Raw genomic sequence first — 20,743 nt, forward strand, 5'->3', positions numbered from 1 at the left:
CCCCTTTAAAGTTATTTGGGATAAATAAATATGATGTACCGAAGAGAGGAGGTCTAAATACTCCTCACAGATGCTGAATGATATAATTTAGTTAATGAATGTTGTATTTCCGAAACGTTGGGGATATTAAATCTCAACACACAGTTCATAAAAGTGACTTTCAGAAAACCTATAACGTGAATGTGTTCTTGGAAAAGTAGTAATGCCATTTTGAGTTTCCCACTTCTTTAATGGAGTTTCAACACATGGCGAAAGAGAGAGAAAGTGAGAGACTCAAACATGAAGAGGTAATAAATTACCTACGCGAGAGTATGTACCAACCCCCTCCGTTCCGTTTCCAGCCACAGTGCCGTGTTATGAGGGTCGTAATGGCTGACGGGAATGAGCGAGTTAAATGGACCATTCATAGATACGTTTTACTGCGCCTTCTATATAAGAATGCCCAGAGCATGCCCGTATTTGCCTGGTGGAATAAAAAACCTAATAATGTCGGAGGTTCATTATTGCATAGTTATCAGCACACTTCAGCCAGAGTATTGGATATTATCCCTGCACTGGGTTGTCTTTTTCTATTGTTGTGATCAGGGATGGAAAAATGAAGAACACAACAGGACATTGCGCCAAAAACTCAGTGGCTTGTTCGATATCAGACACGCCTTAATAAATCACTGAGCACCATTAAACGTGATAAATAATTATTCCAGTTGATAACATAACTTCAGTGTACGTCGTTGTTAATTGTTTTCTGCCGCTTTATTGCTAATAAAGAAGGAACTGATTAAAAATCGCAGAGATATCTTCAACACGAGAATAATATTCAACAGTTTTCTACATGAACGTCATTTCTCTTTGTAATAAAAATTTGGATCTAAGTGAAGTACTCGTAAAATTAACTTTTGTTGCTAAAACAATAATGATTACATTTATTTTAATTTTTTCGTAGAAATTAAACAAAGTTTGTACAATGTAATATCCAAACCACCCTTGAAGTATGGCAGCGAAACATGGACTTTAAAAAGTCAAGATAAACGACTGCATATAGGCAGTACCGATGCATTTCATGCGATCCTTATTCGGAAAAATAAGAAGAGACAGAATTAGAAATCACGATATTCGAATACAGCTGCGGGAAGTAAATACAGGGTGATTCACAAGGATTTACCGCAACTTACAGAGCTTATTTCCGAAGACATTCTGAGCAAAATATGTCATATAAACATATGTCCCAATCTCAATATTTTCAGAGCTACACTAATTTGAATTTGTAAGTAAAATACTTCTTTTATTTTGTTTTAAGGGTAGAAGAATATTACCAATAGAGAATTATCTTTTCCGAAGTGTCATTTATTTAATTGGCTAGTGTTCTGAAGCTAAAAATTTGCTTCGTACAGATTTTGTTTTTCAATTTTTAACTATGTAAGTATTACATTAATCTTACGCACTTATCACAAAAAGTGTTACAAATCCAACGACTTCAGGAACTTGATTCTTTACAGTTTAATTATGCATTCTAATGTACAATCTTGCAGAATTTACAAGAGTGGCGTGATTTGTAACAATTTTTGTGATAAATGCGTAAGGAAAATGTAATTTTGTAGTTAAAACTCGAAGAAAAAAAATCCCTATGAAGCAACTGTGGAATCCACAAAACATTTTTAGCTTCAGAATACTATCTAATTAAACAAATGATACTCCTGAATAGTTCATTCTTTATCTGTAATAGTCTTTTACCCTTAAAACTAAAGAATAATGGTATTTTACGAACATCTTCAAATTAATGTAACCGACAATATTTAGATTAGGACACATGTTTATATGACTTATTTGCTCACAGTGTCTTCGGAAATAAGCTCCGTAAGTGGCGGTAAATCCTTTTGAATCATTCTCTATAGCAGTCCTGCACAAGGTTTGTGCTCTCCGAGTCGGCTTACAGGTCGCGAGCGGAATGCAGATATTGGCTGCGCTCTGGACTGGAAGAAGGGGCGATCCGTACAAAATTTACACAAAAGGTAGTACTAGTAAGAGTGTTCATGAAATGAATTCCCGTTCAGTGTTTACAAAATTATCTTGGACTATTATTAGTTAATAAAGAAATATTTATTTTGCAGAAGTAATGTAAATTCCATAACTACTTATGTGTACAATATCATTTTGCTACATTTTATTTCTCAGTACATGATAATGGGGTTTTATGCTGTTGGCAGCTGGAAGGAACAGTACTGATCGTAATGAAACATCAGTTACAGATGTTCGATGCCTGTCTTTATTAAACTTTATTATAGAAAACAGTTACAAATATAAATGTTGAGCCAAACATAGCAATCATTTTCATAATCAGCTTGTGTAGTCGTTGATATTATTTCTGGGATTTAGTGTTGCAAACTCAACCAGACTAGTAGTATATATTCAAATGGTCTTTAGCCCTTAGGCCACATTGAAGATCAATAAGTTCAAGCTGTAAATCGTATGACACTGTTTCAACTGGTGTTGAAAGAATTTATTATGATAACTTTAAACTTCTTTCCAATTAAGACGATCTTGGAACCTGGAATTAATTCATTTTGAATTTCAATTAATATTTTCACATAATCATTTAACATGGCTTCATCACGAGCAGTTTATATCGTTGGAAAGTGAGCCATATTACCTTCCCGAAACTGACTTACGAAAAGTGTAAGTTTACGACTGAAATCCCGTAATTTATTCAGTATATCAACAATGAGCTGACCTTTTCCCTGAAGAGAGATATTTACTGTGTGTACTAGTAATGACGCATTGTATTATGTTTTCCTCTTTCTTTCAAACTTTTGTGGCAGATAAGTATTGACTCCAGGTGCTGTGAAAAAATGAGCATTGTCCCATGAAATATTGAAAGAATTTGGCTGATGATCACTTTGCTGTCTTTAGATTCCTAAATTATGTAGCCGTAGATTGGAAAAGTAAAATAGCTACTGATAATACACACTACACCAGATAGCTGCGTGGACCATCCTCTACCTGTCTCAGGTCTACGTCATTCCGACGTACCTTTCCGGCGAGCTGTTAGACGGCTCTCCCGCTCCGAAGGAGCGGCCTCCCTCAATGAGAGCCGTTTGTGCAGGCCTGCTTTAGACGACAATTCTGACAATTTAGCAACAACTATTCAACCATTGATAATTTCCTCAAAATTTATAGATTGATATTCTTCTATGTCAAAATTAATTTTGAAACAATTTTGTCATACGAGTTTGATTTGTAATTATGCATGAACGAATTGAAAGCATAGCTTTCTTGTCAATCAAACTTTATTATTATTCCATCTGGCTTTACAGCAATACTATTACTGTAAAATAATAATAATACAAATTCTGGAATAATTATCCATGGAAATATGTATACTGCATAATATGTTTACTTGAGTCTATAGCAGTCTGAAACAAAGCCATCTCTTTTTACACGTCATACAGGCACATAGGAGGCAGAGAGGAAAATATCCATGCTTTCTTGAACTCGGCAGTGGCACGAAGTGGTCGTGTACATAAACATTAAAATACAAATCTGAAGATATATGGGTGATTCTGGAATTAGGGGACAGTTTCATGTCTCAGCTCTGTAAACTATTTACTGTACTTGCAGAGAAATTTAAAACAAAAACATGAAGAAGACCTATACTTCTTCAGTTTCCTTTACGTTGTCTTGGAAAATTTGTGCAAAATATTTATTAATGTATTTATTTATTTATCTATTTTTATATTTATTTATTTGCTTACTTGCTTGCTTGCTTATTTATTTATTTATTTATATTTATTTATTTGCTTACTTGCTTGCTTATTTATTTATTTATCTAGTTATCTATTTATTTATTTATCTATCTATCTATTCATTCATTTATGTATTTATTTATCTATTTATTTATTTATGTATTTATTTATCTATTTATATACTTATTTATTTATGTATTTATTTATCTATTAATTTATTTATATATTTAATTATCTACTTATTTATTTGTCTATATATTTATCTATTTATTTATTTGTCTATTTATTTATCTATTTATTTATTTATCTATTTATTTGTCTATTTATTTATTTATCTATTTATATATCTATTTATTTATTTATCTATCTATTTATCTATTTATTTATCTATTTATCTATTTATTTATTGTTTAATTAATTAATTAATTAAATTATTGATTGATTGATTGATTGATTGATTGATTTATTTATTTATTTATTTATTTATTTATTTATTTATTTATTTATTTATTTATTTATTTATTTATTTATTTATTTATTTATTTTGGTAGAGTTAAGGCCTTGAGGCCTTCTCTTCCACACTACCAGGTGTGAAGGAAGGAATAGAATGAAAAGAAATACTCGTATATTATATTGTATGAAATTTGTCATTGGCATGGATGTCCCTCATATGCCTGTTGAAGTTCAAATGAAATATTTTCCCAAAAGTCATGTTATTTTTCTGAAGTAAAAGTACAGTCTAGTATATATAGTCACGAAGCTCAATACGTAGTAAATATGCTTCCATAGATAGTTGCTGACCACTAGGATCGCTAATATCGCCCCATTACAGACAATGCGAAATAGTACCGACACAGTCTATTGTTCCTAGCTCCCTCACAACTCAAGCTTCGGGACTGTATATACTAGACTGTGGTAAAAGTATGTTTACTTCAATACAGGTATAATAATTAATATTCGTTATATACAGCAATTTTTCCCTCAATAGAAGAGGAATGAGGGGCTATTAAACTTTTTCCCCCAAATTCTATGTCATTAGCATGAGTGAATTTAATTTGACGGTAGGAAAAAAGGGATTTTTTTTATTTGGTTTAATAGTACTGTACTATGTGTGGTAGCACCGATCCACGCTACAGTGAATGAGAGTGTGTTGTGGATGAAAATGTGAGACTGATATTTCTACAAATATTTTTCTTCAAAAAATTAACTACCATTAGCATGGGCTATGTATAATCAATGTAATAATAGTAAAATTATGATAACGTAATACATTTACTATTGAAATGTTTAATGTCAAGATCCCAAACTTGAGGGCAGTACAACCTAATTTCTAGAACAGACAAATCAAAGATGACTACTTTGTCATTGGCATGGACATCACCATTGTCATTACCATGGATATATTTTGTCCATTACAATGATGCTTTGCCAAGCTAATTCTATTTAGTTTTTTTACTGTGTGAATTTTATTGTGACAAGTTATTACAGACGTGGACAAATTATTAGCAAAATTGAAGATTTTTACAATATATTTTTACAAAATATGATTCTTCAATTTAGACTACAGTTGACATTTTTGCGTATTTCCAAATTATTAGCAAAATTGAAGATTTGTATTGTATATTTTTAGAAAATTTAACTCTTCAATTTGGACTACATTGGATATTTTTGCATATTTACAAATTATTAGGAAAACTGAAGGTTTTTATTATATATTTTTACAAAATTCGATTCTTCAATTTGGAATACAGTTGACATTTTGGATATTTTAAAATTATTAGCAAAACTGAAGATTTTTATTTTATAGTTTTACAAAATTTGACTCTTCAATTTAGACTGTAGTTGACATTTTTGCTAATTTATAAATTATTAGCAAAATTGAAGATTTTTATTATAAATTTTTACAAAATTTAACTCTTCAATTTAAACTAAAGTTGACATTTTTGCATATTTCTGTCTATTGTAATGATAGAAATATGCAAAATTATCAACCGTAATCTAAATTAAAAAGTCAAATTTTGTGAACAGAATTATCATAAAAATTGTCAATTTTGTTAATAATTTGTCCACGTCTGTAGCTCAAACCAAAGAAACTAAATTAAAATGAAATGATATTTATTAGTACATTCATAGTAACGATTTGTATGTATACGGAGCCTAGTTACGAAACATAAAAAAAAGAAAAAAAAAACATTAACTGATTTCTTTACATGGTTTGTTTTTATTAGGTTTTAGGTTTTCTATAAGATCTCAGCATTAGAATTAAAGATTGGGTCATTAGCATTGCCGCAATATCATTAGCATGGAGCATCAACTTTTTAATAAGTTAAAAAACAGCTGCTTATGAAAATTCGGCTCTGATGACTATATATCATCAAAATATGACTCAGGTTTACCGAGAAAATTTGTTTTCGTATTCGTTTTCCCAACTTCAAAAATAACTTTTTTGTGAAAATGAAAATGTCCACTAATATTAGAATCACGCATATTCAAGTTACAGAGAAAATTCAGAAAACGTCAATTAAGATTAACATATAGATAAATGTGTTTAAACCTCTAAACGTATTGATCAATTCAATAATAATGGTAAAGAATAAATAAATTCATTTATGTATTTAATGTGGTGGAGTTTATTTAGACCTTCTTTACCATACCACCAGAATAGAAATTATGTTGCAAATCTCTTTTCCATAATTCAGTTAATTTATATCATAATCACACTAGCACCTATTCAATCATCAATGTTAGTGTAACTTATTCCATCACTTTATAGGACATTTGTATTTTGAACAATTTTATTATCAATAGTCCGAACATCTTTAATTCTTAATCATATTTACATACGTACTTATAAATCATGTTATTTTTCTCCCTGCAATTAATTTCTTTCTTGTAAATTGATTTCGCTATTTATATTACTTCCATCTTACTACTACACAAAGGTACCACTTTTCTGATAGTTACATTCTTTTGTGCGAGATCGTGCGTATTTGCTTGGTTTCCGCACAAACCCAATACGCGGTAAGTGTGAAATACCACATTCAGTATTCCCAACGTAACACACATAACAATTTCCCTCTTCTTACCGCTTAAGCGCCATATTCATTTTACTGCTTTAGGCTTTTAACATATTATTTTTAGAGACGTTTAACATAGTAATAATTATAAATTGGAAACTTACCACTGCAATTTCACCTAAATTGCACTGTTAATTATTGTTTTTAAATATTTGCAAAAATTAAGTTAACTCTACAACACCACAAAAGTTACTGCATTTGTAATGCAAGTAACATTAAGGAAGCCGTGAAAAAATCAACAAGATTCCAGATGCCTATGTTATTATTGCAATATGTTATAAAAATAATATTGTTAAAATATTAAAATGAAAAATAAATCATTACATAACCTTACCGTTTGTTTTAAATTCGCATTTATAGACTGGAGGAAAATAAAAGACAGACGTCTATCACGGCCTGCTGGAATATAGTAAAAACAGAAAATATTTTATAGCAACAATTTTAGCTTTTAAAAGTTTCCGTCATTAAACAGAAACCAAGATGGAGATTTCATTGCAACTAATTAGAAATTCCTCTTTCGGGTATGTAATAAACGATCTTCGCACAAAATAATGTACGATACACGAGCGGTATGTTTGTTTTCATGTTCTCGGAAATTAAAAAAGCTCAACTACGTTTCGCTTTTTCAATCTTTTCCTCGAACATGAAAACATCAACATACCGCTCTTGTAACGCATATTACTATTGTGACGATCCTTGTTGTTTTATGAAAACCGTCGAAAATTTCCACTTCTATAACATAGGCCTTTTGTGTTCTTTTCCCTTACAACTAATTCAGTAGATGGCCGCTACAATACGCTCACCACATGCTTAATATCACAAATTTGCATTTTTTGGACTATGGTTCTTTTTACAAAAATTTTTCATTTTAAGTTTATGTACAAATGGCGATACACTAAAAATGAAGTCTAACAGTTTCTTTGTTTCTTACGTAAGCATTAGCTTCAAATTAAACGCTCTTGACCTCTGATTCCGAGAAAAATCTTCATTTAACAGTAATAAATACAAATATAATATTTCAAACTTGAAGCTACTTTGATTGTCTGAAAATACATTATGTGAACTTGTTTGACAAAATTTATTTTAATCGTCCAACTGATACAGGATTAAGAGAAAATATATATAGTATTACTATAAATTCTTGCCGATTACAAACTTGAATAACTATCGTTAGGAGACACTTAGAAACATGATATTGGTATCAATGGAAAGATAAAGTCAAATAAATGTTGTTATCCATTGTTATATATCTATATTGTTTTCAGTAGACTTACGTACATATTTTAATCAAAACTTTTCATTAAACATTAATTTTACTTATCGTGTACGATTGTGTATTAAGAAATATCTTCGAATTTCAATTTACATACAAGGTTCAATAAGTTCCCGGAATTTGCTAATATCATAGAAACAACGTACATTAAACACTATTCTACAGCATCCCCTTCAAAATAGTTGCCTTCCGCAACAACACACTTTTGCCAACGCGTGTAGAGTTCCTGGAAGCAGGCCTGGAAGCCATTTTGTGAAACCCGTCTTAGTGCTCTCGTCACGTTTGCGATAACCTCTTCAGCATTGAATCTCCGTCCTTTCAGATGACTTTTCAGACGGGGAAACAGAAAGTAATCAGGTGGTGAGAGATCAGGAGAGTATGGTGGGTGATCCAAAGCAGTTATGTTGTGCCTGACAAGAAAATTCTTTACATTAATTGCGCGATGAGCAGGTGCATTGTCATGCATAAGGAACCAGTCGTTTTCTACCCACTTTTCTGGACGTTTCCTTCTCACTGCGTCTCGGAGGCGACGGAGGATTTCTACGTACAATTCTTTCGTTACAGTACGACCTTCTGGAATGAACTCATGGTGGATGAGACCCTGAGAGTCGAAGAAAACTTCCAACATAACTTTGCCTTTGGAAGTGTCCCTAGGAAATTTTTGCTTCCGAGGAGATGTTTTCGATTTCCACTCAGATGACTGTCGTTTAGGGACTGGGTCGTACAAGTAGCACCAAGTTTCATCACCAGCAATAATTTTGTTTAAGAAATCACCATCTTCATCAGCCATACTGATCATGTCCCCAGCAAGAGTCATTCTTGTTTCTTTCTGTTCTGCCGACAACATTTTCGGAACTAACTTCTGAGACACGTAATGCATGTTGAGATGCTTGTGAAGAACATTGTGTCCACTTCCGACTGATATTCCGACCTCTGCTGCTATCTCTTTTATGGTTTTACGTCGGTCGTCCCTCACAACATTATGCACACGCTGAGCGATTGCTTCATTTTTTGCAGTTGTTGGTCGGCCGCTGCGTACGTCATCTTTGATGCTATCGCGGCCACCAGAAAAGCGTTTACGCCAGGCATACACTTGAGTTTTTTTCATTGCTGCTTCGCCATATGCTTCTTCCAAAAATCTTAATGTCTCTGCAGGAGTTTTGTGTAACAAAACACAGAACTTGATGTTTGTACGTTGCTCTGTGGACATAATTACAAAATGCGACGGACAAACAAAACACTATGATAAACAATTGCCTACAACTCAAAACCAACAATCGCCATTATCAACAAACTTTAAGGAAATGACATCATGAATGTTACCAACAAAACAAATGTATAATATCCCTTGTTATATATTAATACGAAAAATGGTAGTAAAATTCCGGGAACTTTTTGAACCTAGTAGTATTTTGCCTTAGCATCAAATTGGTATTGTAACTCGCTCATATTCACATGTATAATTCACAATTAATCACAGCTTAGTGTGGATCAATAATCCGTTATGCTATTCACCGCCGCTTTATTGGTAAACTGAGCAGTTATAGGTATGTCGGTTGAGTTTGTGGTTGCGGGATGGTATTGGTGATATGATTTCCGGGAAATTCACCATGGGTCTACTTGACTCGCCAAACAGTTGGAGAAACCTCTAACCTCGAATATCAACGGCTGCGCCGTTGGCTAGCATGGACACAAAAAAGAGTTTTGTAACATGCAGATTGAATGAAAGTCTATCAATGTGAATAATAAATGTTTCTCTTTTCTGCTCTCCAACTTTACATCGATTTTCTATGATGCTGTTAAAACCAGCACCTACGACTATAGTTGCCGTCAAGAACGATTCATTCACGTATACACTGAGGATCACGTAAGAGTAATTCCTACGGGCCGTATTCATAGACATTTTAGCGCGGGCTTCCGGTGGATGATCAGCGTTTTTCGTATTCATAAACCAGTGTTAGCGATAGGATATGATTTGAATTCTGTACAAGTAACCAGTGGATAGCCGGGGCTAGCTTAGTACGCTCGTAGCGCGTGCTGCGAAATATCTATGAATAGCACCCTAAAAGACTAATTTGGCCGTCTCTTCAGTGTTGCCAACTAATACTAGATATCACCAAAAGAGGATAAAATCACACAATGCCATGTACTATAATAATAATAATAATAATAATAATAATAATAATAATAATAATATTAATAATATAGTATTAACAATAACGATGTCTTGCTTATTTATCATATCTCATCTTCATGTAGGGGAGGTGTTTTCTAAAAGGTTCAATAATTTGTGAAAGAGTAGGCCTATATTTTTCTTCTGGACCTCTCACACATTATGTTAGTAGTTAGTAGATTAGTGTATGATCTAATGTTAAAATGTACTCGTATCTTGTCTGACAACATGAAATTCATTGCTTTGATTAAACAGTTTACGAATCACGAGACCTAACCTAAAAATGTATTTTGTTTCATCACGTGAAATGATTAGTATGAATTTAGAAAACGAATGCCATTCTGAAATGTGTGCTTTAGAATATTTGATTCATTATTGTAATAAAAGTCTAAACACGAAAGAAATTAATTAAAATGTGAAATGGTATTTCTATCGGTTACTCAAGGGCATGTATCACAAGAAATGTGTTATATTTATTTACACTTAGACTACCTGACTCTAATCTTGAAATTGTAACCACAACACAAAGCAACACACAATAACTATTATGTACTAATATTAATACTGATATTAATTCCTTATTAGTATGATCACATTTCACTAGCCTTCCGCAATGGGCTCAGAAATCAAAAACAATTTGAATTTTCAAAATTGAAACTACAGACAACTTGTGTCATTGCTGCCAACATAACAGTTATAAAATTACTACCAGTTGTATTTCTCACTACCGAAATTCGAAACGAAGTTGGCAAAAGAAAACTCAACCTGTAAACTATAAAAACACCATAATCCACTAGTTTATGTAGTAATGGGGGAAAAATGGTTAGGTTTCACCCTTAGGGTATTAAGTAAACTGACCCGGACTATAGTTTGACAACTTCAAGTGAAACCCCGTAAAATACGCCAACTTCTGGAATCTCTCTCTTTCTTTCTTCTCTCTCCCTCGCTCCTCGTCATTCAGTCACCAATCACCACGTTAATATCTGAGAGGATGTGTGTGGGCATCGCGACCAATAGAAGAAGCACTCTCCAGTATTACCACAATAACGGATTCTTCATTTTTGCTTCGACTGTCGGCTAGGAAGGTTTCATTATGCTAGCATTGCAGGCAACTAGTCAACCTTTTAATGCTTTTGTTAGCAGGTTTGACAAACTGTGAGTGGACCTGCAAGTACATAGTGCATACTGCTCTCTCCCTTCCCCCCGTGCTTTCTCACTTGCTCCTCCCCAAGACAGCCAGCGCTCACATAGTAACTCGGTCAGGGTTTCAGTTCGATTTGTCAGTCTATATATACTTCGTTCTATAATGTCTGACAGGAGATGTAAACGTTGCCGGCAGATGAGGAGAGAGGTGTAATTGCTATAGAACCGATGGCAGAGGTCACATCTCACTCTGATCTTTAAGTTGGGCAGTCTGAAGCGTTCTATTCCCGCCCAACTTCAAGACAAGAGTGGAATGAGACCTCTGCCATTGGTTGAATAGCAATTATACTTATCTCCCCCTCTGCCGGCAATGTTTACTTCTCTTGTCAGACATTATGGAATGAAGTGTAGTTTTCCCTTCAAGAATAACTTACCTATATGCATTTACCTTCAAGGATAACTGATGGGGTCCACACCTGTGGAGTAACGGTCAGCGCGTCTGGCCGCGAAACCAGGTTTCCCGGGTTCGAATCCCGGTTGTGGCAAGTTACCTCGTTGAGATTTTTTCCGGGGTTTTCCCTCAACCCAATACGAACAAATGCTGGGTAACTTTTCACCGGCATTATCACCTTCATTTCATTCAGACGCTAAATAACCAAATATTGATACAGCGTCGTAAAATAACCCAATAAAATAAAAAAAAAAAGGAACTGAAGGGTTCAGAGCCATAGTGGGCCAAGCGCCATTTACTAAAATCGTAAAAAACAAAGGTTAAAATGAAGTTATTACCATAATTCAATGGAAACATATAGCAAGTAAAATAAAGTATACACAATAAAACTAAATGACATGTCAATCTTCATTAAACTATTGTATTCACTTAACTTTAACCCTTGCTTTCTCCGTTTTTAATAAATGGCGCTTGGCCCACTATGGCTCTGAACCCTTCCACTCATATTCATATTATTGCCACGAATAATATTCATTTGCATGCGATAACGGTGAAGAGGAACTCATGTACATAAAATAACCTTCAAGGACACTTTGACTGCCTCCGTGGTCGTTTGGTCAGCATGCTGGCTTCCAGATCTGGAAGTCCCGGGTTCGGCTCTCGGTGAATTTTTCATGATGAAGAACATTTGCCTGCGTGTCTAGAGTCTGGAAGTTTGTATGAACGTGTGTGTGTGATTCTGAGTGTGCCGGGTTAATTTGAATTGGCCAATCTTCAGTAATATAAAATACAATATATCGTTACCTCAGAACAACAATCATATTTTAAATAATGGGGATAAAAATTGCTATTCAACATCGAGTGCAATATGTAAACAAACTTTTTATTTAATACGAAGCTAAAGCAACAAAAAACTGACAAGCACCACTGATCTACAAAATTAATATAACTTAAAACTTAGTTTATCTCGAAACCACAATTTGTCAAGATAACCCACTGTAGATCTGATGTAAGTATATCAGGACTGTCGCTGGGCAGTAACCTGAACACAAATTTCTGCGTCACATTGTTGACAAGTAACTCCATCAGTTAGCACAAACATAAAGCACTAAGAGATGCTGTACTGGGTGTTCATTTCAAAGTGTGTCATGACGTCACTGTTGTGAGTCAGCGATGTGAAGCGAGTTTCAGCTTTTATGTCAGAGATGTTGCCTATTAATCAAGGCGTTCAATCTGAACTTGAGAACTTGTACGGTATAACTTGAACGTCGTAGCAACAGATGGCGGCCTGTACGGTCTGTGTGCTACCATAACCTCTTTCGAACTGTGTTTTGCGCGGGAAAGTCGTGAGCAGGGTATTTGTTATCATCGGTTGCGTACGGCAACATTCCACAACATAAATCAAATGCTCCGTGTCCATGTTGACTGTCCAAGTTAATGTCAACAAAGACGTAAGTCTTAACCCTCTCCCCATATCCCGATAGTAAGAAAAAAACTCACCTCAGTACGTGTTTCCAAACAGTTCACATTCCTGCCACTACTGGTGTTACCGTACGTATCGGTAAGTAATCTTCAGAATGAACCCCGTACTTGTTAGGCAACTTTTCTGGCACATACGTAATACGCCTATGTGGAAGTGAAGGAAGATTGAATTCTCTATGCTCAACGACTAGCAACATGACGGCATACAGCGAGCCATGACACACTTTGAACTGAACACGCAGTACAATCAATGATAGTATCATGTTTATAATATTCCAATAAGCAGCAGCTCTTCCGTCCTTCAATGCAGTAAGTAACGCTTCTCCCTACACATTCTGCCAATGATAATGCGTCTGCGATAACAGCTTTGAAAAATTTTCATCCTTAATAACTCTGTATAAAACCCATGAAGGACAACTATGCAACAAACACCCACAATGAAACTATCCATAAAAATTCTTCAAGAACTAATTTACACTCATGGAAAGATAAACTGACCCTCTGATTTATCCGGAATCGAAGTTAAACTGTACAGTTCTGTTCATATTTTCATATGGATTTTTAATATACAGATTATTCCATGTATTGTGGCTCCCTATCACCACGGCATGGCGCGTCCTCAGGTTACGGATCGAGGAGACGGCCTACAGATATGGAGGGTAGCTGTGAATATATTGAATAAGCAGTCGTGGAGAGCCGATGAGGGGTGGTCCTCCAGCTTGGGGGGTGGGCGAAGGGCTAACAACCCATCACCGTAAAAAATAGCTTGTTACGAAACCATCAAATAAGTCTCGGAATGGGAGTGATTCTCTGGCACGACCACAGCAAAGGAATAAGCCTTTGAGATTTGACAAACCTTTGGGGAGGCCGAGACGTTGATGGGAAGATAATATTAAAATGGATTTGAGGGAGGTGGGATATGATGATAGAGACTGGATTAATCTTACTCAGGACAGGGACCAATGGCGGGCTTATGTGAGGCCGGCAATGAACCTCCGGGTTCCTTAAAAGCCAGTAAGTAAATAAGTATTTACAGTTTATTATGCTCGACAGAACTTTAACATTAACTATTACACTTTTACTACAACATATTGCTTTTTACAAATAAAACGGTATGGGACGACGTGCTTCAACCAATCATGGCTGTTTATAGTAAAAATTTTTATCACCTCCCTAGCATTTGCTTCTTTGTTTGCCAACATTGTAGTGGCAATAATTACACCTTTAAAATGATTCATACCACGTTTTTACCGTGACGTTATATAGTTATTTTTAGCGTTCGGGTTATCGTATTTTTTGTGTTTTCTTTTTATGAAGAATTTTAAATGAGGTGACGCGCTCTTTTTAAACCCCACTAACCATTCAAAATTATTCATGTTTATTTCATCCTTAATTAAAACCTTTCTATCATTTACCTTGCTTAGATTATTTAAAGTATGTTACAGCATCTGCTGTATGAGATTATAGATTGTTACGTATGAGAGATTGTTTAATATATATTGATAATTGAAGTGGAATGCAAGTGTTTTAATAAAAATGAAACTGAAAGAATAAAGTCTTCTTGACTAGTAATTGTCCATGGAGTTCAATGAAGAGTGTATAGTTGTCACAACTGGTAACAAGAGAACAGCTGATCATAACACACTACTGCCAACTAGCGGAATACTTGTAATGATGAGATGTACAATCACAGTCTAGTATACAAGGTGATTCAAAACCTCTGCGACAAACTCTGAGGGGTGATAGATCTAACAATAATGAACCCTTTTTAAAAGAATCTATGTCCTTTGACGCGTCGTTTCGAAGTTATTGTTGAAAATGTTTTTGCGCGGGCGTACGTCAATGTACTGTATGTGAATGTGTGCACCCCTGTTTGTTTGTTTGTTGAGATGTTTGTAAGAGACGAGAAGAGTTGTTGTTTGTATACGTTTAATGTTCAATGCCTTTTCGTTTCAGTTCAGTGTAATCATCAATTGAGAATGGATGTCTACGCGGTTTTCCACCGATGCGCCGGGGACGAAGAGCCCATCGTCTCGACGGCGCTGATGAAGTCGAGCAAACATTGTGTGGTGAGGGTGATTTCTGTTTTGAAACTGTTGTTGGTACATGTGGAGAGCTCATCTTCCGTTTCCGCGAGCCTCTCCATAACACATTACCATGTCGGCTAACTCGGGAAAAGTGTAGACATCCATTCTCAATTGATGATTAGACTGAACTGAAAGGAAAAGGTATTGAACATTAAACATAAACAAACAACAACAACCTTCTCGTCTCTTACAAACATCTCAACAAACAAACAGGGGTGCACACATTCGCCTACACTGACGTACGCCCGCGCAAAAACATTTTCAACAGTAACTTCGAAACGACGCGACAAAAGACGTAAGTTGTCTAACAAAAAGGGTTCATTATTGTTAGATCTATCACCCTTCAGAGTTTGTCGCAGAGATTCTGAATCCACCTGTATACAGTCACGAAGCTCAATATGTAGGGAATATGCATCCATAGATAGATGTTAACCTCTAGGATTACTACTATCGCTTCATCACATACAATGTGACACTTTAACCTTACTATAATAATACCGGACAGATATCAATTTTACGTGCGAACAACGCTGGTGCTGCTACCTAGGCGGCAGGTGTAGTGATACTCGTGAAACAAACTGTAATCAACTGCAATGTTTATTGTTGCTGGGCTAGTTAATAGTTTTATTAATTAGTGCTGTGTTAAAATGTCAGGGTGTATGTGTGCCGTTTATAATTGCTACAAAATTACAGCATTACAAATTGTTCCAAATCGTACTTTCGATTTCCGAGGGATCATAAAAAGTCAGTCAACAACATTCTTAAGTAGGACTAATTCCTTCGTCTTTGTGTTGATAGAAAAATACAAATTAGCTTTCTTATTTAGACTTAATAAATGAATAGAAGTTAAAATGTATTGGAAATTTTATGGTTTTATCAAATTAAGTTTTATTGTTGTCCAAATGCTTTTACAATTATTACAAGCATCAGATTACTATCAATTTTATCTTTGCAGTTGTCAGCAATGCGTATATAAAGCATTATTGTAAATTCATTCTTAATGTCAGAATTGGTTTTGACTCATTAAAGCAAAGAGAAAATATGTAACAATTAATTACGGAAATTAATATGAAGTGTACAATATTTCTCATAATAGAAACTATGCAGCTTTGATATAAGATAATAATTTTTCATTAAATACTATTCACCGTTTCTTAAGTGTTTCATATATTATTCCACATTAGTAGTAACTCACGTTTTAAGCAGTAGTCCGAATCCCACTATGTTAATATTTGTATATGTGGACGTAATTCCATCCCGCTCAGCTAGATGTCAGGTACGCGATATTTCGCACTCCCGCCAATGCTGCAAGTATACAGCTGTCCGGTTTTATTATAGTAAGGTATTTGGTGAAACCGTACCGGCACAGTCTATTGTTCCTAGTACCCTCATCAACTGAAGCTTCTTGACTATATACTTGAATGTGGCACATTTTCCAGACAGTTTAGTATTTTAGCAAGTCAATATTTTATTGTATTAGAGTATTTTATTTCTTCTAATCTTTACATACATTCTTCTAATCATGTAATAGTCAATTAAATCCCACTCAATTTTTAATTTTATCTAGATAAATCCAAACCTCTATTGAGATTACTGTAGATCAAACATGTCGAAATGTGACCCACGAGCACATTGTGGCTCGCAATGATAGCTGTGCACTTCTCTTACTTCCTGCCTTCCCCAACCCCCACCCTCTCACTCACTGGAATCAAACTCCGTTCCATTTGCTTATTTGTCTCTCACCTGCGAGTGGCGTATCGTCCAATGTTTCTCTCGAAACCAATGTACCTCTACAAGATATAAAGTTTGAAGGAGGATGGGAGGGCGCATTTTTTTGTTGTCAATGTGATGAGAATATTAAATGTATGATTTGTTCACAAGTATTAAGACGAAACGGTTGTATAACATAAAACAGCATTATACTATATGTTACTGATGAAACATTACAAGGCGAAGTATTATTATTATTATTATTATTATTATTATTATTATTATTATTATTATTATTATTATTATTATTATTATCTCTGTACATCGATCCTTTTTCAGCACATGTACGAGTAATGCCGGTAGATCTTCAATTTAAACTCACAGATATACAGGGACATCATTTTATTTTTACTAACATTTTTAATATTAACATGGCTATATCTTTGGATTAAAGATCTAGAACCGGAAACGCCTCTTGCTCCCCCTTCCAAGACTGGAGTTCCATGATACTGGCGTAAAATACAAATCACTTTGCTAGGTATAGGAGGGAAGAAAAGTAGTTCATCCATTTACGTAAACTGGGAAATATCGCAATTTTGAGTTTGATAATTTTCATTAGGTTTTTGTTTAATCAAAATACAGTACTGTATTAACAGTAAGTGTTTTTACTCACGAATTGAGCTGTTCATTCGGACGTACTCATTATGCAGTGTATATTGTAGTGTTACAGCACATTAGCGTACAATATAGAGAATGAAGGTAAATTGAAAAATAATGATTATATGGATATTTAAACACATTTTTGAAAATGGTGGCCGTTCATTTCAATACAGGCTTCAGTTCTTTTGTGCATATGATCGCACTATAGACTATTGTACCTAATTCCAATTACCAGTTTCTTCCTTGGTACTAGTAACTCATGTTGAAATAATTCTATACCTACTCTATAAAAGAGTACCTTACGTACTGTAAATTTAATCTTCACTTCTGCCCGATCCAAAAAGATAAAATTACTGAGAAATGCTATCTACTGTCCGTTCAAGTGGTTTTGTTGCAGGGTGGTAGAAAGGGGGGGGTAAATCACGTGACAGTTAATTACTTAACGACGCCCTTTTATTTAAGTTATTTTAAACATTTGTATAATATTACGTAGACGTCCAATTCGTAACAGGTAAGACAGCCCAGCTACTAGACTTTACAGAGGGGCGAACAGAAGCAGATTGGGGAAACCGGGATGCGACGTAGGCAAACGGACGATAGTACATGTGCGAAAATATGATTCAATATTGAAAGCTCTTTCGTCACTGGAAAACGCGAACATATTTCTGGAACGTACTATACTCACTAAGTCAGTTCTGCATACGCGGTCTTGGTTCTGTATGTAGAACGTTGGAAGTTTACTAGTAGAGGGGGTGGGAGTGAAGTACATTAAAAAACTCAGGTACAATAAAAATTGAAGTAAAAATAAAATGATGACCCTGTACAATGTGATGTTAAATGAAAGCTATATGTAAGGACTTGACAAATGTTGAACTTTTCAAATCTTTGCCAAAAAATAAATATCCGAAGCTTCGTTTTTTCGCTTGTTCTGTTGAAGCCATGTTCATTACAACTTACGTTTGTGAAACATTATTTTCAACAATTAAAATAGTAAAATCCAAATTTAGATCACGACTGACAGACAAATACCTTCGTGATCAACTAAGACCGGCAGTATTCCTGATTTTGAAACTGTTTCAGATACATTCTGACGACAATTAATAGGTTGTAATAATGTGTCCTATGTGTTTTTTTTTTTTTGTTCATTTCTTTCTTCATTACACGTACTAAACATTAGTTTGTAACCTTATGCTGTATAAAATTATATTTAAGTGCTTGACTAAGGAAAATGAAATCCGTTAATAAGTCAGATAGTTTCTTCACTTCCCCTTCGGGTGTCCGCCTCCCTCCATAGGTGCTATGCACGTTGCAGGTTACACAGTGGCTCGGCGCACGATGACATTTTCGCCACGGTTACTGTAGATAAAAGAATTTGTGCTATTACAGTCAATCGCTATATTTCAATAATATACACCTAATTGATAATAAAATTAAATATAGACGATAAATTACTTTGGAGTGACAATGTTTAATTTCACTTTAACCTACAGTAATAGCCAGATTAATCCTCGTTGTGGATATAAAAATACAATGAGCGACCTTTTGTATTTCGTTCATGAATTATATTTTTTTTTACAAAATTTCAGTAATTAAATTTGCCTTAACTGTTTATGATCATTTTATTTTAATTTATTTTCATTATTATTCCATATTTAACATTTTTTAAACATATTTTATGGAGAGAATGTCTCTTATGAGTATTTAAAATTACAATTTCAAAGACAAGAAGTAATTGTGGTACATTAGTTATTCTCTCAGTATTGTCTCCTCCACTTTAAAGAGATGGTCGCCCACCTTTACCGCGCTTTCGTAATTGTATGTAGTTAATTCCAGTACCAGATTCAATTAAAGCTCTAGAGCGCCATAATAAAATCCTAAACAAAGAGTGGAAACACGGCCGGCCCGTTATGTAACAAGCAAGCCTGCTCAAACAATCGATATATCGAATCTTCGAGCAAGGGTAAGTTTCTCGTCACTCAGTTTATTGTGGGTCGCACCAGATTTACGTCAACAACGGTTGACCTCACCAAGTGTGATCAAAAGGCCAAAGGAAAGCCTACCCAACATTTCTTGTCACTCCAACGCTGTTTCCACTCTACTCTCTTATAGAGGAAAGAAGAGATTTATGGCCGTATTTGTCGCGAGTGCAGTGGAGTATGATATAGGGCTATCAGTAATACTGGACATAACAGCCATTGGCATCGAGCACGTGATCAAACTCAATTTCAAACGTTTTAAAATAGTATCCAATAAAAGAAAGGCAATAGAGATAGAAAGTGAGTCCAAGCTTTCATTTTTGGCAGGGCAGCGAGAGAATTATAAACCTATATTTCAAGTTTACTACAACGCACAGTGTGCAATTTTCCCAGTCTAGCTGGACAAAAATCAAATTTCGACTTGTTTAGTTAGGCCAGTGATGTCAAAGCAAGCGCATTTTTCTGACCTTGACGTCGTGCGCGGGCATCAAGCGCTAGGTATGCTAGGTGGAATAAGCAGCCTGTTGGATTAAGAAAACAGTGGTGCACAAACTTCAAACGGAACGTGAAATTTTATGTTGTTATTTTTATATGGCTTCTTTCTGTTTGTTGTTGTCTATATTGTCTGTAAAACAAACGTACTAACACCTATTTCTTAGCCTAATATTGCAGTTGTGTTTTAAACGTTAATAACATAATAAAGAGTAAAGAAGGAATATTCAAACAAATTCCATAATAACTACAACTATACTGTACTAAGTGAATTAAACACACCATTCATAAAGAAAGTGTTATCCCAAAGAAAGACACTGAATATGACATGATAAGTTGAAATTGATATTGATGGTATCCTTAGCCTTATAAAAGCAATAAAAACAATATTATAGTACAAAGCAAAGTTGTCTAGGTATATGTTTTAACTGTAACTAATATTACATAATAAAACTCTTATCGCATTATGCTTTTAGGTG

The sequence above is a fragment of the Periplaneta americana genome, chromosome 13 (assembly GCF_040183065.1).
Source record: "Periplaneta americana isolate PAMFEO1 chromosome 13, P.americana_PAMFEO1_priV1, whole genome shotgun sequence".
Classification (NCBI taxonomy): Eukaryota; Metazoa; Arthropoda; class Insecta; order Blattodea; family Blattidae; genus Periplaneta; species Periplaneta americana.